We start from the raw sequence: 24,347 nt of genomic DNA on the forward strand, positions 1-24,347 counted from the left end.
CCAAATTCTTTTAAGAAATGTTGCTATGAAAACAAAATAATGGAGTGATCATTTTATCACTTGATACTCATTTTCTGTTTTGTAAATAGCTCTGCACCTGCAGTAACAAATGTTGAAAGTTGTATCTCTTCATGTCTCTTGTTTTTCAAGGAATCAGTGGATAGTTTAGTGTTTTGTGTTTTGTTTTGTGAAAAAAAGGAAATGTAAACTAATTTTGTAAGCAAACAAAGAATGGTTTTCCTCCTGAAATGTATTTTTCTGAGTAAACTTCCAGTTTCTTTCATTATGTCTATGCTCTGGGGACCAGGATAGATATTAAGATTGATTTACATTTGATATGTTTTTGTCCTAAAGTAGTAAACAGTAAATATTTTATAGAAGAACTGCCAAGGTGAATTCTGCTTCCTGCAGATTAAAGCGTAATTTCTTTTTGAATGTTCAAAATGTTTTTTTTTCCCGTCACTGAGTGATAGTTAAACATTTGAAGAGTTTTAGTGTTTCTTCTTTGAAATATACGTGCATCTTAATCCTTGGTTGTTAAATTGCTTTAGTTATTTAGTCTGTTCTCAAAATGCTTTCTTAAATGTGGAATGGTGTTCAGAGCTGTTGTGTTGTGAAGCAGATTGTGGGTGTGTGCATTATAGCACCAGACAGGTGCTAATTAACCATGTAATGCTCTTTCAGAGGACAGGCTGCTCTGCTCATACAGGACTGTGATCATTTTTCTCATTGTGTGCTCAGCCACAGGAAAGCACACTAAACCTCTCTGATGGGTTTACATTCTCTCTCAAATTCTTGCCAATTATATGAAATGTCTTCACACAACACTTTGTAAATAACATTGGATTCTCTTGTCTGTCCTCAGTCATCAGTTTCTCAGAAGTCAAGCTGCAAGCAGGACTAGACTCCAAGATGAACTTACTGGGACTACAGCTGCTCATCCTTATTAAAGCTGTAGCTCCTTATTATTGTCAGAAGCAGTCTGGACAAGAGCAATATTCACTTAGAGGGAGCTGTGATATTAAGCAAATGCAAGCATCGCTAAACAATTATTTTAGCGATGGGAATTGTCTTATGACACAGTTGCTTGTGTACAGGGTGCATGCCTTTGTGTACATTCTAGCAACAGCTGGAGTTTAACAGTCAAAAGGCTTGTACAATGACTGCCATGGATGAAGATGAAGCATCCTAAATTCAAAACTGACAGCCACTCTGAGCCGTCTGCAGGTTCATTAAAGAAACAGGAGGACGATCCCCTGTCGAGATGCGCTTTTACCACATAAAAGGTGAGCGCACCAAGATACCCAAACAAATTGGTTCAAGAAACAATCCAATGACACTGGTTTATTGCAAAAATTGAACAAAAAGAAACCGAACAGGCGTTACTCGGTCGGCTGATATCCAGAAGCTCCAGCGGTCCGCTGTCTGGAGCCCCGGGAGAGGAAACGCTCCAGTCAGGACAGCCGGCCGGAGAGACCGTGGGCACCTGGGACCGCGAGGTGAGTCCGGCTGCTCTCCGGGATCAACTGCTGCTTAAACAGGGGAGAAAAAGCGTTTTTTTTTTACATATAGTCGCAAGTTCTGGCCTCTCGCCTTAACCTGTACAAAGTTACACCACTTTTGGAAAGCAAAAATAAACTGTTTAGTCGTAGGGAGGTGTTCAACGGAGCGAAACCCTGTTTTACCCGTACTGACCATTTCCCTGTGGTATTTTCCCCCACCCTCAGATTAAGTGAGCACAGGTGTGGGCTTCTTCACAATCTACTGCTTTGCCATACTGAGAAAAGTCCATTGGTCCTTGGATTTCTCCGACTACAACCACAAAGATCTCTTAAAACCCGAAAGCAAGAGGCTCTGCAAGCAGAGTGCTGATCGGTTGGATTCTCACCTTCGAACTGACTGCTCATCTGTCCGATTTCACGCCACACGGGAGCTCTGCGCTTCGGCGTCCAGGCTGTTATAGGGGACAGGAAGGCCGGGAAGCTGGAGAGGAGAAACTAGTGAATAAGACAACTGCTGAAGCACCACTAACAGACCTGAGCAAACATTAAAAATACAGGTCGCCATTTTAAATAGTAGCAACAACGATCCGTTCAATTTCGTCTGTTGAAAGATACGAAGGTTACTGGTTTAGTTTGAGTTCAACCAGAAAACCTTTTCTAAAAATGCAGTTACTGGTCGCCTTCTTAATTATTCTGAAGCTCTGATTCCTTTTCATGTTTCATTTTGAACTACTCCCTTCTAAATAGGAAGAAAACTTGTCCGGCATTCTGCTACCCAAATGAAACAAAACATCCCGGGAATATTTTCATGTCACTGCAGAGCCACTATTTAAGGATAAAAACGCAATACTGCTGCCAGAACAAGTTTTAAAGGACACTAATTGAAGGCTGATAAAGATTAATCACACCTGGCTCTGGGCTGTTAATTAATTAGACATGTCTAAAACACGGACTAGATCGTGGAGTTGACATGGATCCCTCAGTCTTTCCGACACAAGTAACTGGAGTCAATTCCGTTCCATACTTTTAACTACACCGCTGATGAAATAACCTTATTAAAACTTTAATTGAGGATTTACGATCTGTTTACAGTTTAATTCAAAATACAATGTTCATCCCCATCTATCATCAATAGTAAAAGGTTACAAGTTTACCCTTGCGCCAGAAACAGTGTTTCAGAATTCCGTCTTTTAGCTTTGGGTCAAGCAGTAAGAATTATACTGTTAGTGTTTGACAGTCAGTCTCACCTGTGATTACTGTACTGTACGTCACCTACTGACCGTGGTTCCCTTTTAACTGTAGAACCTATGTATACCGTGTAGAACATGATATAGACTTTTTTAAAGTAATCAAAATGAATTTGCATCTCTTAGAGATGACACTTAAAGGTATGAGTTATTGCAAATCTCCTAAACACCTGTCGCACACTGCTTCCACTAGTTCACTACCAGGTGTCTGATATTCATAAAAAACACTTTCACCACCTGCACTCTGTGCATTTGACTACAATAACTTTCACATATGATAGTATATGAAATAATAGCGTCTCCAATAGTAATAATAAGAAGCGATGTGATGCTTCATTGATTACAAGACTAGTTATTACACCCTTGTCACTATTCTGTTTTCTATGCACACACCAGTTCACTTTCTATTTACATACAATGCTTTTGATTTTTAAATCTTTAATCTTTAAGCTTCTATGTTGAACCTTGTCAAACGCCCATGGAAATATAAATATACTGTCGTGACACCTGCTGTTCTGAGGAAATAAAGGGATACTCTGCCCAAACACCAGCTGGGGTATAAAACATTTAGACCAATTTAATCGTCCATGTATTTTTATTAAAGTTGTCTTTAGAATCATTACAGACATTTTAAAAACATAATGCCTGGTGAAAGAGCAAACAGGGGAATCCGCCTCGTCTTGGGACTGTGACTTGGCTTTAGACTGAATAAGAGATGTACATGGCCGGTATTCTGCGTGGCCGGCCTGGTGGCTCCGCGGGCTGAACCATCGGACACTTCTAAAGTTCAGAGAGCAGATCGACTCCCGGAGAGTCGTGTGAGTTGTAGTCGAGCCCCGAGCCTCCCCGTCAGTCTGAGATCTAAGCCCCGGGTGAAGCTCTCATGCTGCTGGGGTGAGTTTGTCGAAGTGGCTGTTCTCTACCACGCCGGCCGTTTTGGGGGGCTCCATTTTCGGGGCCTTCCAAAACAGGTCAAATGGGGGGTTTAAGTCCTTTATAAATGCACAGATCGGAATTCAATTCTAAAAAGCAGCCCCTTATACCACTGTGACACCTGCAGGACAGGTGTGGCACTAGCAGTGAAAGAGAGGTGCAGTCCTAACTAGGAGCGACAGGGGTCTCTCTCCAGCACATTTCTCTTGATTCGACCAGCTGGCCGCAAGCTAAACGAGTCCAGCAAACAGACTCGTAGGGGAATGCTACTGTGTTAGGTTGTCTGAAAATCTTCAGCCGTTTTATACTTTATGTATGATTTGGTGAGTTCAAGTTTCTTTTTATCTTCAGTAGCGTGAGTGTTGAGCCCTTGTAACCGAGTGCACAGTTGTCATTCAGGAGCCGAGCCCGCCCCCAGAGTGACCTTCCTCAGCGGACACGCCCCGTCCGCCTGTTCCACAGGTGCGCTCGGCAAGATGGCAGCGGGGTGAGTTTCTGCGTCGTGAGGTGCGTTTGCGTTTTATTTCTATTTTTCTTATTTTAAATGCAAAAAGTCAAATTTCACTTTGAATACAGTTAGACATAAATGTATTGTTGTTGCAACTTTTGTTAATTGGTTTTGTTTCTCTTTAATTTGTGTTTTAGGACGCCGAAAAGAGTCTCCTGCTCGTTTGAGCGTGCTCTCGAAGTTTTAAAAGTTTGCATTCAGCGTTCTTGTACTACATTTCATGTAAGTATATATCTTTTTAAATATGGTATATCTAGCTCTTCTTTTAACGAAAAAAAACTGTAATTTGTCCTCAAACATGTGCTGTAAAGTCAGTAGCTGTGTAATCTCTACTCTTCGGATTCGGACTATAATAACGCAGAAATGATAAAATGTTGTAAAGATTAAACCGACTAATTCGTAAGTTTTTTTTAAATTTCTCCAGGTAACAAAAGGATTTGAAGAACGGACCTCCACTTATGAAAGAGTTTTTTCCAAGGTAAGTTCTGTCCCTACCTTGCGCTACACTATTTGTGTAACTCGATAAAACAACATGTATTTCCCAGCATTTTAACAAAAGAACAGTTTTCTACCAACTTGATCACTTCTTTTCGTTTCATGGTGCTTTTGTGGAGTAAACTCTAAGGCGCTGGTTCTTTTTTTATGATACTTTTATTCATCTATTGAATTCATTGTGTAAAGATGGATAATAGCAACAAAGTTTATCGGTGGTTTTCAAGGCCGAGTTTATTTGAATATTATACACGCTGTTACCTGGACTTGTATTTACAAGCAGCATTGGATTTCTATGTGGCCGAACGTATTTTCTAAATAATGGAGTAGTGGGACTGAGATGTATTGGTTTTTTCCCATGGTTTATTGTTCAATTTGAGTGCTTTTAAATTTCTTTATTTACAAGTCCGATATCCCGTTAATTTGCTCCTTTTTCTTTTGCCTTCAGTTCTGCGGCTCCTGGTTCTCTGCGCTCCGACGATCTCCTTTCCAGCTCCACTCCAGCAACTCGACGAGCGTTGGCAGGTTCTTCTCGACAATGTGTGCTTTTTCTTGCATTTGATTTTTGTTACCAGTGGTTTGATCTGTAATGTCCCGATTCAGTGCTGTAATTTATTCTTGACCTGCATGTTTTCTGTTGACTGCTGTTATTGTATGTGCTGCGGCTCCTGGTTCTCGGCGCTCCGACGATCTCCGGCAATTTTTTCTTGACAACGTGTGCTTTTTCTTGCATTTGATTTGTTACCAGTGGCTTGATCTGTAATGTCCCGATTCAGTGCTGTATTTTATTCTTGACCTGCATGTTTTCTGTTGACTGCTGCTATTGTATTTGCTGTGAATTCTGCAATAAAAACTCGTTTCATTGTCTGCATTGTCCTGTATTTTCGAAGGTGTGAAGTGTTGTCTTGCGGCGTGCGCCATGCACCGCAAGGCGACAACCCATCGCACTGACCTGGAAAAGTGCGAGGACGCCCGCCTTTTTAGATAGTCTGGGGGGAAAGGGTCCCTTGGGGGGAGGAGAAGGGAGGCTAGCTCTAGCCAAGCCCCCTCACTCCCAGCAGGAGGGGAAGGCAGGCTGGAGATGGTCTCGGCCCGAGAGAGAGGAGGCACCCAGGGCGGACTCAGCCCATCAGTCACAGCTTGCAACTGACAGCTTTCTAAGTCCACACCCCAGGAGACCTGCCTCTCTGCAGGGACCAAAGCCACCGCCATCCTCTCCTGCCGGGAGCGAGTGGGCCTGGCTAGAGCTGCGGTCAATCAGCCAGCCCCCGCCTACCCCTCTCCAATGAGGGGGGGTGGGCGAGGCTCGGCTTGATTGCTACCACACCCCGAGAAAAACCCCAGATACTAAGTTTTTTGGCGGGAAAATCTGGACACGCTTAAAAAGGGGGTAGCCTTTGACCTTTTCAAGTCAAAAAGCGATAGGGGGTCCCCTTGCGGCCACAAACTGTAAGCAAAATCTCTCCGCCAAAAAACTCACCAACACCGGGGTTTTTCAGGGCCAAGGCGGTACAGAACTCTGCACAAGAAATCAAAGAACAAAATCAAGGTTCAATCAACAATTTATTGAGCGAAAATGGCATACAAAACAAAGCATTACAATACGTCGGATGCACAGGCTTCAAAGTGGAAATAAACATGCATTTCTATTACAAAGTGTCAAAGCACGGCTACATTAACGCTAAATAGTGTTACAAGTCAACAGAGTAAGAAAACATTTGCAAACAACTACAAGCAAAGATACAGAAACACACAGCACGTTACTGTTTCTCCGAGTTATCAGTCGAGGCAGCGACCGGAATGAAGACTGGAACTTCGTTGCAATTCCTGTAAAACAACAGAAATCAGTATTAACTTTCGGTTACAAACAGGATCTCGAAATTATCCTAGCTACTTCGATCGAGTTTCTGAACTGATTCACACGTTCAAAAGATACAGTAGCAATAAAGCGATTAGCCTGGTGCAACAGAGTGTTCTGTTCAACAAGGTATAGAAGCAGTTACATTTAAAGTGTGAATACCGGAACACAATACAGCTACAGTGTGTCGATTAGAGAAAAGCACATTCTTTTTACTAAAACAAGTTCGTAAATGCACGAACAATTAATCCATATTGTGATGCATTTTGGAAGCTAAAACGGCTTCTAACGAATTTGTATTATGCGCATTAAAAAAGCGACATTGATCGCAGTTTTAGCAGAAAATGATGCTATAAATAGCAGGCTTACAGTGTTGTCGGGTCAAAACCATTTCTGCCCTGGAAAAATCTAGTATCGCCTAGTTTGAGTCCTCTTCTGACAACTGTAGTGTACTTCAATACGATACGTGTAAACGAATAAAAAGCTTTATACTTACATAGATAATTTCAGCAGCTGAGCCAAGTCCGTCCTGCCCGAAGACACCAAACTGGAAACACAAGAACACAAATATTTAGATTATTTAAAGAGAATTTAAACTACGTTTTCTTAGTAGAACAATCTCTAGACATACTCTGGAAACTCTTTCCATACTCTGGGAAACAATGGGGAAAAAAAATGTTTAAATTCTAAGTTGGCTACTGTTTGTTTGGATAAATGCGCACGCTTGGTTTTGTGAACAAAGTTCACCAAGTTTTTGAAAAAGATTACAATACGGATAATCGACGTTTTAATTCTGCTAAAACGGTGTTTTTCTTCGATGTAAAAGGAATACACACGTTGTGTGTGTACACAAGGGGCTTTTTAAAAATAAGTGAAGCGTTGCAAACTAAAAAAAAAATAAAAACTGCCGGTAAAATGCTATTTAGCTCCCAAAGAAAATACTATTTTAGCCTTTTCATCTGCGACGTTAAGACAACATAATTACACGAGTTAAATTTAATATACATTCAAATAAAGGAAAAATAGAAAAGAATCGTAAAAGACGCGGAACAAACTCGCTCAGCTCCGCTCTCTCCAGCAGAACCTGGCGCACAGGTGCGCGGGGCGTGGCCTGCGAGAGATGTCATTCGAGTGGGCGTGGCTACAGACTGACGGTGCAGGTCGCTTTTTTTCTTGGCTCCACCTGATAACGTGTTAAAGATATCGAGCATGTTTACAGAAGCCCCCATGAGTTACAAGTTCCAAAATCTTTTTTTTCCCCACAGCCTACTGAGTAATCACAGTGCGTTTATTCCTTATTAGTATCTGAAAGCCGCATGATGTGAATGAAATAATGTAGCAATATGCAGGCGAGCTGTGGGCTCTAAAGTTCTCTGCAGTACACTTACTGTTCTATAACCTGATCTATCTTAACTCTGCACCAAGAAGTCAGATTTTTCAGTGTGAACGTTTATCATGCACTCAATTTACCACCTTTCCACTTCTAATTAGTCATGCAGCTGATGTGTTCATGTAATAGGTTACAAGAACATGAGAAAGTTCAAATGAGAGGACAGTATTTGATCCATGTAGCCCTTTTGGTTACTGATATCAGTTTGATTGGATAGTCTCATGTAGCCATTGCTTAAAAGTAAAGAGGCTGTTGGTTTCAACAAAATGGCTGGATTGCTTGTGCCACTCTCCCACAACTCTTTGTGTAAAGAAGTTATAAATACACTTCACCTTGACATCCTTTCATGTTTCGCTAGGTTCATGTTAAAGTAGTCCACACTGTATTACTGCAACTTATTTTTTTCAACCGGTTAACTGCAGTAGCTAATTTACTTGTTAGGATGATGTTCAACACTAGTTTACTGGACTGAAGTATACATAACATTCAAAAAATGAAAATTTCTCAACCTCAGTGCAACCCCTTTCTAATCTTTAAACCCTCCCCTAAGCATTACAACTAGATAAAAGATCAGGAAAGCTGGAGTTTACAAATGAGGAGGTGGAAGAATATTTGTAAGAACCCACAGCGACCCCAGACACCAGGAGGAGCTGGAGACGATGGCTTTACTCGTTAAACCAGACGGATCCACCAATGCTGTTGAAGAGTCAGAACCTACCTGGCAGGAGATGAACCATTTCTTAAGGAGGTCTAGAGCAGGATCAGCACCAAAGCCAAATGGTGTCCAGTAGAAGACTCCCAAGTACTGCGAGAGGCTCAGGCGCAGACTCTGGGAGCTGGTGAAAGCAGCAGGGAGGAAGAACTCAGTCAAGGAAAGCTGGCTGATTGCAAAGAGGTGTGTGAGGCCATGAGGGTAGTGGCTGCCACTATGGACATCTCAGGCTCCGAGTCTACAATTCGCTGATGCCTCTGTCCTCTCTGATCTCCTCTGAGATCACGCCTCAGGTCCCTCACATCACCAGGCTCTTCACTCGTGGTGTCCTGAGCTCAATGAGCTTCACCTCTGGCTCTCACCCTCTGGCTAGTCCTTTTCAGGGAGAAGCAGTGGAACTCAGACTCAGCTCACTCATTACACCCAGTCTCCAGCTCCTCACTGTCGGGCTGAGACTTGACGCACTCATGTTAGAACCACACAGCCCCTCAGTGCCTCACTCTCGTGTCCTAGGCTGTGCACACACAGCTGCCAGTGGACCTTTCCTGTGCCCAGTCCCCACTGCGAACTACCTCCACCCTCAGTGGAGCTTAAGCTCCCTCTCACTCTCATTCACAGCAGACTTATTGCACAGCCCTGTTCTCACACTCAACAGGCTGCTCTGTCTTTAAATAATCTCATCTTTCACACCAGACAATTCCCTCCAGAATAGCTGCTCTCACTCGATCCCTTCTATGTTCTTCTCCACAGTCTCCTCTGACACCGTTGCTCTCATATCTCTCCCCTCATCAGGGTTTCTTCAACTGCAGCCACTACTCTGCTCTCACATCCGGCAGACCTGTTCTTTCCAGCTCTTATTATTAGATACAGCTCTGACCTGGTGACTCTCACTGCTGTGCCTCGGCCTGCATGTTAACAGGAGACCTGTTCTCCTCTGGACTGACACTAACTCAGGACTGACATCCTGCTTCAACTCTCCCAGGGAAGTTTTCAGCCTAATAATCACACCTCCAGCTGAATCTCCTGAGCTTCCAGACGCTTTTCAGCTGTGGTCACATAGTAATGTGTAGTTCTCTATTGAGAACTCCGCCTGCCTGCCAAACACACCCCATATGACAACACAGGTGCTTCATAACAAAAGAGCAGAACTCAACAAACCACAAGCACTTCAAAAACATTTCATTTCTTAATGCAGGTGAAATTTGTTTCACAATTTAGGCAAGTAGGCTAACTAGGCTGACTATGAACAACAATTCTATTGATGTATCTCTACAAAAGAGTGGCATTCCAGGAGTGACTAGATGCCAGGAACATGCTGGCACCATTTCTAAGATCACAGGAAGTGCAAAGCAAAAAGACCTTGCAGTCCTATGGTAAAATCTAGCTAATGCCTGTGGAGTTATACTATATCTCACAAGCTGGTTGTCACCATTTTATACTACTTTGTTCCTGGAAGGTTTTAAGAGCTACATCATCTTTTGATCTATAGACACAAAGCAGGGAGCCCTGAACTGACTGTGTCCTGGGGCATCAGTGTAGAGGAGGCACATGAGCAAAAACCCAGGGAATATCAGTCCCTCATCCCCGAGTGCCAGAGAAATGCGTGGACAGTATGAAGACTCCCAGCTGAAGCTGGTTGTAGAGGTTTTGTGGGACAGTCACTTTGGAGAGGCCTGGGGCTGCTTGGTGTCAAACAAGCAGCAAAGAGAAAGTTAGTGGCCAAGGTCAGTAAGCAAGTAAGTGCAGTATCCAGATGGATCTGGATGACAAGGAGTGAGCTTTGGCTGTAGGGAGACAGACCTGAGCTGTTATGAGTGGATCTGAGTAACAACACATGTGCCATAAACAATCCAGTGAATCTCAAAGAAAATGAGGGTTATATGTCTTCACACCCCTGTGTTAGTTTATTGTAAATGCTCCTCTGGCAGGGATTACACTAACAAGATGTGTCTTGCAAGTTTCTGGCCCTTTTGAGAGGGGATATGTGACCAATTTGGCGGAAGATGTTCATGGTCCATCTCCCATCCCTGAATTGTTCAAACTGGTAGAAGCAGTAAGAACAGTTCATTCATAATGGGTTGTGCCTTAAACAAAGAGATGAAACTGAAAACTGATAGGCGCTGGGGTTCTTTGAGTACATGAGGAGAAGCCAAAACCTTAAGCAAACACAAACAAAATGTTATTTCAGACTCTACTGGTGATTCAAAAAGTCACTCTGCTAGTTTTTTAAGTGCCTGCTTACCAAACCACCAGACCAATTCTCAGTGCAAATGGAAGGAAGCTGTTCAATGGGAAAAAACTGTTAAAGATCATCAGCCAATACAGGGCATCAAAAAATTGATGGTTAATTCTATGTCTCAATGTAATCCCTCAAGCTCCTTAGTTAACTCAAATTTCAGGAGATTAGCAAAGCATGGATTTGCAATGGGTCTGCAGCACTGATTTTCTCCTTTGAGAAACCTCAGGTGAGAATGCTATTCCAATCATAGCAGACATGGACAAGTGTTCTGACGGAGGAAGAGGAAGAATACTGGGTAGGGATGCAGAAGTGGTTTAAGAGTTCATCAGAAATCTGTACATGTATAAGGAATATATATAAGCCATTACCAAATCATTATATTTCTCTATTAAACGATTCCTGAAATAGATTGAGGTATGGTGAAATGTTTCGGAACTAATAATGTTCGAGGAAAATGGATTAAAGCAATGTTGCACTGTCCCTAGAAGGCTTCTGTAGGCACCTTGCATTTTGGCTCAAGCCCAGGCTGTGGTGTTTCTCTGAGCCAGGATGGCTTCTGAGCAGGTAGGGATCTGGAAACAGGTGTGCACTATTCAGCTGGACACTCCTGGGCATTCCACATGAGGATTGTAGGGCTTTGGGATAGGTTCCCATGGAATTAGCCAAGCCCCTGTAATTAATGAAGAGGCTTATAAAAGTGACGTTTGGGAGAAAAGCAGTCAAATGTCAGCGTGAGTATTGCCCATGCTCCTGTGGTCTGGAGTAGTGGGATTTGTTTGGTGAGAAGAGGAAGATGTCACTGGTTTGGAAAATTCAACCAGCACACTTTTACTGAAGCCAGCAGATCCTTCTTGGGACTTGACAAGCTGAGCTGTGTGAAAACACAACGTTTCGGCCGTGGAGCCTTCACAACGTTGTGTTTTATTTCTTCTTTTTTTCAGCATAGAATAAACTTATTACTTGTTCCTTTGCAGCCTATGCATACTGACACAGCTACCCACCTAAGCTGAGCTGTGGCTTGGAAATGCAGTAAGGGATGCTGTCCAGTAGGGGGAGTTACATGTGCTGGGATGGTATGTAAAGGATGCGTGTGCCAGCTCATGGGTAAGCTATGTTGGGGTGAGCAAAAACCAGCTGAGCTTGTCCACATTGGTGTTTCTGTATCTGCTAGATGAGGGTTAGCTGGCTGCACTGTTGTACTACCTCTGGAGGCAGTAGATCCTTCAGTACAGGACTGACACTCTGCACAATTGAGTCTTAATGGGTTCGTACAGTGCCTTGCGTTGATCTATTCTGTATGTCTTGGCAGCATGCTGTTATGGAATCTGTCACTGAGAACCCCATTCCAAAGTACAAGGAAGCTGTAGTGGGAAGAACCCAGTGCGCTCCCGATTTGGGGGATCCAGAAACCCAGTCTGACCCTGGTGAACAGCCAGTGGGGAGAGATCCCTCCACCAAAATCCAGGTAGGGCACTGTGGTACTTGGCTCAGCTGTTGAAATGAGTGGAAAATGAAGGTATTCTGGATAAAAGCATCAGCCTAACAACCCAGTTCCTTTGTGCTATTGGCTGCTTCCTCACAGCAGTATCTCCACTGGACAGTGATGGAAACCGTCCTTCAATGATGGTAATGATCTGGGTGAGGTTGAGCATGCTCTCCGTGCTTGGGAGTCCAATGTGTGACTGTCCTGGGTATGAGTGTCCAGTGTGTGGTGTCAGGACTTGGTCATGTAATCTGTCCTTTCAAGATGCGCAGGAGAGGTGTGCTCTTGGTATCTTTTTCCCCACTTCTGAAAAGAGCCCAGTTGATCACATGGGAAGAATGGAGAGATGTGCTGGGAAGCCTTTTTCTTCTGCCCTGGGAAGAATGGAGACTGGCAACTGAAGCTCTCCAGCAGGAAGGGGAGATCCTCAGCACTGCATCTGTGATGTGGAACCAAGATCTGTGGTTTGTTTGGGGCTCCTCTGACCTTCTGTCATGTCCTTGAGCCTGCTCTTTTAATATGTGTATCATGTCTGTACAATAAAGCCAAGGTGTCACTGGAAGTCTCATGTACAACCATTAACTTTGAACTCTGTCCTGCTTTATTGGACTGAAGATCAGTACCTTCAGGGGTAGCTTTCATTGGGCTTCAATGTAATGTGGAGGGAAATTGCTGTATCTTCTCATGTACTGTTCTCTCTTAAGAGATGAATGGCACCTTGCACTAACCAAGGAGCTTCAGTTGTCACACCTGTAAAGTAAGTCTCTGCCTATTTAATCTATGCAACTGCAGAAGAAGGGATCTATAGACCTCATCCTGAAACACCAATTGAAGTGGTCTTACTGGTCCTCCATTATTTACCCAGGAGCACTGGGGAGAGAGTGCAGTTACATACATTGATCACTCACTGCCAGGAGCTCCTTTAAGGGTCCTCATTTTGTTGTGACTCCTTCAGAATTTTACATCACCTGGAGGGTTGGTCCAAGTCCTTAAAATAGGCAAGTATGGAACCTGCAGAGCCCAGCCTCCCCCAAAATGGGGTTGAGAGAGTCTCCACTTAATCTAGAGCATATTGGGTTCTGTTACTTCAGTGCAGTGAGAGAACATCTTTTGGCGATTTATTAAATCTGGGTACAGGGCACAGCTACCATTCTCACTTTAGGTATTTTGTATAACTAGTTGGGGGCAGGCATGTAATTACAGTTATTAATTATTTATTATCTGTTGGTACAGAAAGCAGGGAATTCCACAAAGCTTGCATTAGTGTCACATATGCAGATATGTCTCCGAAAGAGACAGCAAACAGAGCTGTACCTTTACATTTCAGGATCTTGGTCTCTTGTGTTCAGAAGGGTTTCATCCTACTGCAGTTATTTCACTACCACACAAGGCTCAGTCCTCTTTTGTAGGTGATGTTTGACATATTGGCAGGGATTCACTTTATCCATTGTGAAAATGCAGCAGTAACTGGTGACATGCACCAACAGGCCCTCTACCAGTTAGAGGAAAAGAGAAATTAAATTAATGGAAAACAAGCCTAGGTTGTCTAGCCTAGCCATGAATTCAGCCAGGACTACAGGATTAACATCCCTACACTTTAATCTTTACAGACCTTTCTTAAACATCCAAACGATTGAACCTCTTTGAGCAAGGGGTAAGATGGAAGAGCACCTACCACAGGTCTCTCCCACCCCAAACCCCACTTGCAGCAACAGTCTTGATTCCAGCTTCTGTACCGGTCTTGAGTAGGCTTAGACTTGCTTAATGTGAGATCAGGCTACAAGGTAGTAACACTGTGTTTTATTTTCCAGATCTGCTTCCTGACTGAAGAGCTGAGGAGTTTTTATTGGCAAAGTTTAGAACCCAGAGCCACGCTCTGTCGACTGGTGGCTGGAGTACCCCTATCTCCTATTGGTCAGCTGTTCGTATACTGAGGAGCTGTTTCTGTTGCAAGCTTTATTATTGGTCGATAAGAGGAGGCATCTATTAAATTCCTATTGGCCTGATGTGGGGAGCTGAGAAGCCAATCAGATCGTTTTCTACACTCCTCTCTGAAACAGAATGTGTTTGAAGTTCCTGAAGTACAGGACTGGTAGGATTACAGAAAGTCACAATTGTATAAATTAAATAGAAGGCAATTTTCTATCCTCTGAATCATATTTACATCTTCATTAATATTCTTTGGATTATAATGACCACAAATGAGTTAGAACAGAGCTCTTATTATAAGTATCATGCTTGACAACAGAATCCACCTACAGTATAACAAATGTTGTGTGTGTGTAGGTATGTAGATGTATGTAAGTTTGTCATACAGTATGTCTATTGTATGGTGTTTATTCAGATTGCTGTGGGTGTTGTTTTTATGCAAACTTGTCAGTTGTGGTTTGACTGCTAAAAGAGCCTTGAGCTATGTGTTACGGTGACCGGGAGGTGTGGCCACCATACTGTGTCCATATAGCGCTTAATTGTAACAGTTTGGGACTCAGTGTTACTGTCATCACTGAAGCAGGAGACGATTTTTATTGACTCAGTATAAATCAAGTAAAAGCCACCATTCAAACACAAGACACAAAATGAAGAAAACCCAGACTCGCCTGTATCAGGAAGTCTGCGCATAGCTTGACCTGGACATGCATGCAGAATGCCAAGTTTACACCAAGAGTGCAGAAGATGAGAAATGAAAAAAATTAGGAATCCCTATATTTGTGACAGTGCTGACTTTCTAATGAGAGAAACTGAAACACGTTAGTGTTCACTTGCTAATGAGAGGACTCTCTCCAGTTTTAATCGAGAGTGTGTGCATTGTGGATTATTTCAGACCTGAAGGCTTCTTCTTCTGGGAAGGAGAGATCCTGCACACTGAGCTCGTTGGAGGACACAGCTGCCACAATGCAGGTAGGAGTATCTCTGCTCTGCCGGCACACAGCCTGGGTTTTACAGTCCAGGCTCTTTTGCACAAAGCACCTGTCAAATGTAAAGCACTTTTTAAAATACCAGCTCTTCCCTCATGTTTTCTTGTCTGTCAGTATCACGTGTGCACCTGTCCTTCTCCAGCAGTGTTTGGACATGAACTGGATTCTCTAAGTATCACTCTGTCCACTTGCTTCACTGGTAGAATGTGTGAATGTTCCTGTAAGATGTTTATTCTTGGAAGGTACACTTTGTTCTGAACTATGAATTTCTATTTGTATAACTTTTGTCATGCCACGACAGGCACTGTACTGATTGGGAGGTACTTTAAGAAGAATTTGCTCAGACTTTTGATCTCATTAAGGTGGCGAACTGAAGTACTGCAACATAAAACACTGCAATGATGATCGAAGTGGAACAAGACAGAGCAGCGCTCATAACTGCAGGCCATATAAATCAAAACCAGAGATGACAGAGAGTAGAAACTGAAGCCAAGCTGCACACAAACTACAGCTCACAGGATTTGGTGAGGACATGATTTCCCATTTGGAAAAGAACATAGAGAACGTGTTGGAAGACAACAGGAAAACAAAGACTTTGTATTAAACTAAACCATAGCAAAACAAAGAAAGGGCAGGGGGAGAAGAGAGAATTAGAAAAAAGAAAAAGGTAAAGAAATACTCAAGAGCAGATAGTATAGGATAAAAGAAGTAAAAAACAGACCTTTTCAACTGACACGTCTTTAACTCACCAGATCGGGGACTCCTGTCTGTTTCTTTGTGACCTCGCTACCTGCCATGGGAGTTTGGGCAGGCAACTCTGCTGTAGATTTCTCCTGATGCCGATTATAAAACTGCCTCAGAAATTCATTTGGGAGATTTCAATGGCTGTTTGCTTAAGTCAGTTCTCCCTAATGATTATCAGTTTGTAAAAGGCTACACAAGAGGTTCTAGGACATTAGATCCCTGTTATGGTAACATTAAGAACGCCTTAAGTTCATATCAAACCACCAACATGACGATCTGATCTAATCCAAAAGAAAGAGCAGGAATTCAAAGCTGTGATAGATTGAGAGGGGAAACTGATTCAGAGGAATATATAGGAAGAATTGAAACAGGATAAAAGAGATTATAATTCCAAGGTGGAGAAACTAATGAATAGAAATAATGTACAGGAGGCGTGGTGTAGAATCTAAACCATGATTGGCCAGGTATCCCTTAGTAATGGGAGCTGGCTTGAGCACACACCCCACTATGTAAATGAACTGATTTTTTTGCTCTGTTCGAGAGAACCTATTTTTAACAATGTGATTGACCCCACTGGTGTGTCTCTCTTTACTGTAACATCGAAACAAGTGAAGTGTATGTTTTTTGTGTTTTAAGGACTCAAAAATGAATGTGCCTGGAAAATCTGGAAGGCAATACTTTGCAGAAATGAACAAGTCATTAAGAGCTTAGTCTTGTATTTTATAAATTATTCCAAAAGTCACTGGACATATATACAGTTCTGAGTTTGTGGAAGACATCTGCACATTGGCATAACTCTATCTTAAACATCTATAAGTTAAGTTAAAATATTTCTGTCCAGTTACATTAACTTCAGTCACAATGAAATGATTTGAACGATTAGTTTTGTTACATCTTCAGTCTGCAACCAGTGCACTCAGGGACCCCTGTCAGTTTGTGTTACAGAGCGAAACAAGGAGTGGAAGAAGAGTCTGTTGCTTTGTTAAATCAAGAGTACAAGCATTTAGATACTCTGTCATCCTAGGTGTGTGTACTTCTTGCTGACGTATCTGCATTTAACAGTATTCAGCCAAACAGGTTGGTAAGGAAGATTTTGGATATGCGAGAACATCACACAATTACTCAGTGGATATACAATTCTCTTCCTGGTCGGGGACAGTATTTGTGAGTGAGCTTGGGGAAGACTCTCACCATCAGCACCAGCACAGTGGTAAGATTCCTAAGATTTTATGAAAAAGTGTGTTTTATTTGCATGGTGGCTGTCAGTTTTTAAACAGTGTACGAGTAGGTGGCACTCTTCCCTGTGGCCCACAACACCATACCAAAGCCCTAGTACAAAGACTCCTGCAGTGAACTTTAAATATCCTGGGTCCTACAGGCCTCAAACAGGTCATTTCAACTCATCCTCTTGGAGTTTTGGTTTGTCTGGCAGCCTGTTTTTATCACAGTTATGTGAGCGAATAATTAACATCCTTACATTTACATACAGCCCCAGTACAAAGACGCCTGAAGTACCTGTGTCCTACAGGTGCTACTCTTGAAGTTTTATCTGGGACTCGGTGTTGCTATCAGGTAATTTTACATGCTCCTGCACTGACTACTGTACTAAGCATGGCGAGTCCAGACTAACCCCGTGCAGATTTAGATGAGATAAAAGGTTATGAGCATGAATGGTATGATTTAAGGGCCACGTTGTCCTAACAGAAATTTATTTTAGACTACTTTAATTGGGTTCTGTTGGTCTTGCAGCTTGTTTTTATCACAGTTATTTGAGCTAATAATTTACATACATACATTTAAGTACTGCTATATGATTCATCATAGATAACTATTAAACAATAGACTTTGTATTGATTCTATTTTCCTCTGGGCTTGAGCAACTGTCCCTCCCTGCTGCTGACAACCCAGTTCTACAGAAAACCTGTCATGAGTTGTTTTGAACTGTGGGAATTATATTTGTATCTGCAGTTAAATGTGGGTGTCTGTATATATACAGTATATATTAGTGCTCTGGGGCAGTGTAAAACTAGCCTGGGGAAGGCCAGTAACTATTTGAGTAACACAAAGGGGTGTTGGGCAGGTTAACCTTTACTTGTGTGAAACATTGATTTTAAGGCTCATAATGATTTTCAATATCAATTATATATACATAAAACAGACATGAAATGGTTACATAGCAGATTGGTTTCTACAGTAAGTAGCCTTGTCTTATAGTGAAATCTGTTTTCATATTTGTTGATGGAGGAATGATTACATCTCCAGTGATTTCTGATTGTATTTCTCAACTCTCAACAGTGCAGACAATCACAGGCCTTTCCCCTGTGTTCCTGAGCTGGGGGGATCACGAGGACACCTGGACACTCAACACGGTCTGCAGTCTCACCTGCATGAGAGGTCATTCTGAACAGCAGGTTTTTACACCATTAAAAGGGAGTTATGATGTAGCATTTTGTCTTTCAGGGGTTTAAAAGATATCACATTCCAAATTCTTTTAAATGTTGCTATGAAAACCTAAAATAATAGTGATCATTTTATCACTTGATACACATTCTCCATTTTCAGTAAATAGCTCTGCACCTGGAGTTACAAATGTCAAAAGTTGTATCTCTTCATCTCTATTGTTTTTCAAAGAAACAGTGGATAGTTTAGCGTTTCGTGTTTTGTTTTGTGAAAAAAAAAGGAAATGTAAACTAACTTTGTAAGCAAACAAAGAATGGTTTTCCTTCTGAAATGTCTTTTTCCGAGTAAACTTCCAGTTTCTTTCATTATATCTATGTTGTGGGGGACTACAGAGATCTCAGAGACCCGGAAAGACATTAAGATTGATTTACATTTGATGTTTTTGTCACAGTACTAATCAGATATTTTAAAGAGCTGTTGAATTGGATTCTGCGGCATGCAGATTAAAAGTTAATTCCTTGAATGTTTAAAATGTTTTTGTCACTGACAAATAGTTAAACACTTTAGGAGTTTGATTGTTTCTTCCTTCAAATGTGCATCTTTATTAGTTAAGATGCTTGAGTTGGTACTCTAAATGCTTTCTTAAATGTGGAAAGGTGTTCAGACGTGTAGCATTGTGAAGTAGATAGGGGGTGTGTTATAGCATCACACAGGTGTTAATTAACCATGTAGTGCGCTTTCAGAGGACAGGCTGCTCTGCTCATACAGGACTGATCATTTTTCTCATGGTGTGCTCAGCCACAGGAAAGCACACTAAACCTCTCTGATGGGTTTACATTCTCTCTCAAATTCTTGCCAATGACAAGAAAACGCAAGTGTCTCTAAAGAATTATTTTACCAATAGGAACTGTGCTTTCAGGCAGTTGCTTGTCCACAGGGTACATGCAAGCAACAGCTGAAGTTGTACAGGCAAGAAGCTTATACAACGACTGCCACGGATAAAGATGAAGCACCCTCAATTCATAACTGACAACCACTCTGAGCCGTCTGCAGGGGCAGAGGAAACGCATGTAGGCTCACTAAAACAGGATGACGATCCCCTGTGGAGAAGCGCTCTTACGACATGAAGTGACCCCACCAAGATACCCAAACAATTTGGTTCACGAAACAATCCAAGGACACTAATTTATTGCAAAAAATTGAACAAGAAACAGTACAGACGTAACACGACCGGCTGTTATCCAGACGCTCCGGCGGCCCGCAGTCTGGAGCCCCGGGAGAGGAAACGCTCCAGTCAGGACAGCCGGCCGGAGAGACGGTGGGCACCCGGGTCCGCGAGGTGAGCCCGGCTGCTCTCCGGGATCAACTGCTGCTGCTTGAACAGCGGGGAAAAAGCGTTTCTAACGCATGTAGTCGCAAGTTCTGGCATCTCGCCTTAGCCTATACAAAGTTAACACCACATTTGAAAGGCAAAAATGAGGTTTATTCGCAGAGAGTGTTCAACGGAGCGAAACCGTATCTTACCTTTACTGACCATTTCCCCATGGTATTTTCCCCCACCCTCAGATTAAGTGAGCGCAGCTGTGGGCTTCTTCACAATCTACTGCTTTGCCATGGTGAGAAAAGGCAATTGGACCTGGGATTTCTCCGACTACAACCACAAACCTCTCTTTAAACCTGGAAGCAAGCGGCTCTGCAGAGTACAGAACGGTTGGAGTCTCACCTTCGAGCTGACCGCTCATCTGTCCGGTTTCACGCCACACGGGAGCTCTGCGCTTCGGCGTCCAGGCTGTTGTAGAGGACAGGAAGGCCGGGGAGCTGAAGAGGAGAAACTAGTCAATAAGACACCTGCTGAAACACCACTAAGACCTGAGCAAGCATAAAAAGATACAGGTAGCCTTTTTAAAAAGCAGCAACAATGATCCGTTTCATTTCGCCTGTTGGAAAAAAAAGTTACTGGTTTAGTTTGAATTCAGCTTTTCTTTATAAGACAGAAGGCCTTTTCTAAAATCCAGTTACTGTCCGCCTCCTTAATTATTCTGAAGCTCTGATGCCTTCTCTCGTTTCGTTTTGAACTGTTACTATCAAAATAGGAAGAGAACTTGTCCGACATTCTGCTACCCAAATAAAGTGAAACATCCCGGGGAATATTTTCCTGTTGCTGGAAAGCCGGTATTTAAGGACAAAGACTCAATACTGCTGCCAGAGCAAGTTTTAAAGGAGACTAATTGAAGGCGGATAAAGATTAATCACACCTGGCTTCGGACTGTTAATTAACCCTGGAGTTGGCATGGATCCCTCAGTCTTTCCGACACAAGTAACTGGAGTCAATTCCGTTCCATACTTTTAACTACACCGCTGATGAAATAACCTTATTAAAACTTTAATTGAGGATTTACGATCTGTTTACAGTTTAATTCAAAATACAATGTTCATCCCCATCTATCATCAATAGTAAAAGGTTACAAGTTTACCCTTGCGCCAGAAACAGTGTTTCAGAATTCCCGTCTTTTAGCTTTGGGTCAAGCAGTAAGAATTATACTGTTAGTGTTTGACAGTCAGTCTCACCTGTGATAACTGTACTGTACGTCACTCACTGACCGTGGTTCCCTTTTCACTGTAAAACCTGTGTATACAGTGTATAACACGATATAGACTTTTAATGACTTTTTTAATTAATAAAAATGAATTTGCATCTCTCTTAGAGTTAATACAAAACTCCTAAGCACCTGCAGTACAGTGCTTCCACTAATTCATTGCCAGTGGTCTATTCATAAAAAAACACTTTCACCACCTGCACTCTGTGCATTTGACTACAATAACTTTCACATATGATAGTATATGAAATAATAGCGTCTCCAATAGTAATAATAAGAAGCGATGTGATGCTTCATTGATTACAAGACTAGTTATTACACCCTTGTCACTATTCTGTTTTCTATGCATACACCAGTTCACTTTCTATTTACATCCTTGGCTTTTGATTTTTAAATCTTTAATCTTTAAGCTTCTATGTTGAACCTTGTCAAACGCCCATGGAAATATAAATATACTGTCGTGACACCTGCTGTTCTGAGGAAATAAAGGGATACTCTGCCCAAACACCAGCTGGGGTATAAAACATTTAGACCAATTTAATCGTCCATGTATTTTTATTAAAGTTGTCTTTAGAATCATTACAGACATTTTAAAAACATAATGCCTGGTGAAAGAGCAAACAGTGGAATCCGCCTCGTCTTGGGACTGTGACTTGGCTTTAGACTGAATAAGAGATGTACATGGCCGCTATTCTGCGTGGCCGGCCTGGTGGCTCCGCGGGCTGAACCATCGGACACTTCTAAAGTTCAGAGAGTAGATCGACTCCCGGAGAGTCGTGTGAGTTGTAGTCGAGCCCCGAGCCTCCCCGTCAGTCTGAGATCTGAGCCCCGGGTGAAGCTCTCATGTTGTCGGGGTGAGTTTGTAAAGGGGGCTGTTCTCTACCACGCCGGCCGTTTTGGGGGGCTCCATTTTCGGGGCCTTCCAAAACAGGGAAAATCAGGGGGTTTAAGTCCTTTATAAATGCATAGTTCGGAATTTAATTCTAAAAAGCAGCCCCTTATACCACTGTGACACCTGCAGGACAGGTGTGGCACTAGCAGTGAAAGAGAGGTGCAGTCCTAACTAGGAGCGACAGGGGTCTCTCTCCAGCACATTTCTCTTGATTCGACCAGCTGGCCGCAAACTAAACGAGTCCGGCGAACGGCGAACGTCACTGAATTGGGTTCTCTGAAAATCCTCAGCCGTTAAATACTCAATTTATGATTTGGTGAGTTCAAGTTTCTATTTATCTTCAGTAGCGTGAGTGTTGAGCCCTTGTAACCGAGTGCACAGCTGTCTTAGGAGCCGAGCCCGCCCCTAGAGTGACCTTCCTCAGCGGACACGCCCCGTCCACCTGTTCCACAGGTGCGCCCGGCAAGATGGCGGCGGGGAGAGTTTCTGCGGCGTGAGGGGCGTTTGTGTTTTATTTCTAATTTTCTTCTTTTAAATGCAAAACTCAAATTTCACTTTGAGGAAAGTTAGACAAAAGTGTATTGTTGTTGCAACGTTTGTTAATTGCATTTGTTCCTGTTTAATTTGTGTTTTAGGACGCCGAAATGAGTGTCCTGTCTGTTTGAGCGTGCTCTCGAAGTTTTGGAAGACTGCATTCAGTGTTCTTATACTACCTTTCATGTAAGTATTTTTTAAAGACATGGTATCTCTAGCTCTGTTTCCTTTGACGAAAAAAGTTTTAATTTATCTTCAGTCATTTGCTGTATAAACGTTTTAACCGTGTATCTGTTAGTACTCTGCTTTTCGGAATCGGGTTATAATTTCGCTTTCCGTTCCGAAATGATCAACTTTTGCCAAGATTAAATGTACTCATTCGTATGTTTTCTTATTTCTCCAGGTGACAAAAGGATTTCAAAAACCGGCCTCCAGTTATTAAAGTGTTTTTTTCCGAGGTAAGTTGTATTCTTATCTTACACTATACTATTTATATTTGTGTATTAAAGACGACACGTATTTCACAGCATGTTAACACCAGAACGGTTTTATACTAATGTTATCACTTCTTTTCGTTTAGTTGTGCTTTTGCTGAATACAGATAGGAAACACTAAAGCGCTGGTTCTTTTTTATGGATTCTTTTATTCATAATAGGCTGAAGCTACTCTCTAAATATTGGAGTAGTGTGACTGGGATGTATTTGTGATTTCTCATGCTGTTACCTATTGGTTTCTTGTTGAATTTGAGCGTGTTTGTATGTTTCTTTATTGGGGCAGTTTATTTAAGAAGTTAAGACTTCAGAACTTCAAGTGAATCGATTGTGCAAATCCGATATCTTGTTAACTTGATCCTTTTTCTTTTGCCTTCAGTTCTGCGGCTCCTGATCCTCTGCGCTCCGACGATCTCCTTTCCAATCCACTCCAGCAACTCGTCGTGCTTTGGCAGGTTCTTCTTGACAATGTGTGCTTTTCCTTGAATTGTATTTTGATACCCATGGCTTGATCTGTAGTGTACCCTTTGTATACCGATTTATGTTATTGTTAACCTGCATGTTTCCTGTTGACTGCTGCTATTGTATGTCCTGCGGTTCCTGGTTCTCGGCGCTCCGACGATCTCCAGCAATTTATTGACAAAGTGTGCTTTTCTTGCATTTGATTTTTGTTACCAGTACCTTGATCTGCATGTTTTCTGTTGACTGCTGCTATTGTATGTGCTGTGAATTCTGCAATAAAAACTATCATTTCATTGTCTGCATTGTCCTGTATTTTCGAAGGTGCGAAGGGTCGTCTTGCAGCGTGCGCCACGCACCGCAAGGCGACACCCCATCGCACTGCCTTGGAAAAGTGCGAGGACGCCCGCCTTTTTAGATAGTCTGGGGGGGAAAGGGTCCCTAGGAGGGAGCGTGGGTCTAGCCCTGGGGTGAGGAGAATGGAGGCTAGCTCTAGCCAAGCCCCCTCACTCCCAGCAGGAGGGGAAGGCAGGCTGGAGATGACCTCGGCCCGAGAGAGAGGAGGCACCCAGGGCAGACTCAGCCTATCAGTCACAGCTTGCAACTGACAGCTTTCTAAGTCCACACCCCATGAGACCTGCCTCTCTGCAGGGACCAAAGCCACCACCAACCTGCCATCCTCTCCTGCCGGGAGCGAGTGGGCCTGGCTAGAGCTGCGGTCAATCAGCCAGCCCCCGCCTACCCCTCTCCAATGAGGGGGGGTGGGCGAGGCTCGGCTTGATTGCTACCACACCCCGAGAGAAACCCCAGATACTAAGTTTTTTGGCGGGAAAATCTGGACACGCTTAAAAAGGGGGTAGCCTTTGACCTTTTCAAGTCAAAAAGCGATAGGGCGTCCCCTTGCGGCCACAAACTGTAAGCAAAATCTCTCCGCCAAAAAACTCACCAACA

At 42.7% G+C, this 24,347-nt stretch overlaps 1 protein-coding gene and 4 long non-coding RNA genes across 6 annotated transcripts in view; 2 read left to right on the top strand and 3 right to left on the bottom strand.

Annotated features, from left to right (window-relative positions):
• Positions 1-5,549, top strand: part of dhrs7b (dehydrogenase/reductase (SDR family) member 7B) — a 27,823-nt gene extending 22,274 nt beyond the window's left edge. Inside the window, exon 8 of the mRNA XM_088612819.1 lies at positions 5,176-5,549. The gene's annotated coding sequence lies outside the window, so the exon portion shown is untranslated. The remainder of the gene's footprint in view (positions 1-5,175) is intronic.
• Positions 1,325-2,243, bottom strand: LOC148645200 (uncharacterized). Its single transcript, XR_015928480.1, has 3 exons — positions 2,155-2,243; positions 1,889-1,983; positions 1,325-1,532 (listed from the first exon to the last, which is right to left on the bottom strand). It is a non-coding gene; the product is annotated as an uncharacterized LOC148645200 (long non-coding RNA).
• LOC148645201 (uncharacterized) lies at positions 3,728-23,698 on the top strand. 2 transcript variants are annotated; one of them, XR_015928477.1, is made up of 5 exons: positions 3,728-4,169; positions 4,328-4,412; positions 4,615-4,668; positions 5,131-5,207; positions 23,393-23,698. It is a non-coding gene; the product is annotated as an uncharacterized LOC148645201 (long non-coding RNA). The 2 variants fall into 2 exon arrangements; XR_015928478.1 differs by lacking the exon at positions 23,393-23,698 and having other exon boundaries at positions 3,768-4,189; positions 5,131-5,549.
• LOC148645202 (uncharacterized) lies at positions 6,227-9,507 on the bottom strand. Its single transcript, XR_015928489.1, has 3 exons — positions 8,649-9,507; positions 7,037-7,087; positions 6,227-6,509 (listed from the first exon to the last, which is right to left on the bottom strand). It is a non-coding gene; the product is annotated as an uncharacterized LOC148645202 (long non-coding RNA).
• On the bottom strand, positions 19,624-20,568 carry LOC148645203 (uncharacterized). The gene is made up of 3 exons (XR_015928479.1): positions 20,478-20,568; positions 20,147-20,212; positions 19,624-19,798 (listed from the first exon to the last, which is right to left on the bottom strand). It is a non-coding gene; the product is annotated as an uncharacterized LOC148645203 (long non-coding RNA).
• Positions 23,699-24,347: the final 649 nt, after the last annotated feature.

This window comes from Lepisosteus platostomus, chromosome 19 (assembly GCF_059453375.1).
Source record: "Lepisosteus platostomus isolate fLepPlt1 chromosome 19, fLepPlt1.hap1, whole genome shotgun sequence".
In the NCBI taxonomy this organism is placed as follows: domain Eukaryota; kingdom Metazoa; phylum Chordata; class Actinopteri; order Semionotiformes; family Lepisosteidae; genus Lepisosteus; species Lepisosteus platostomus.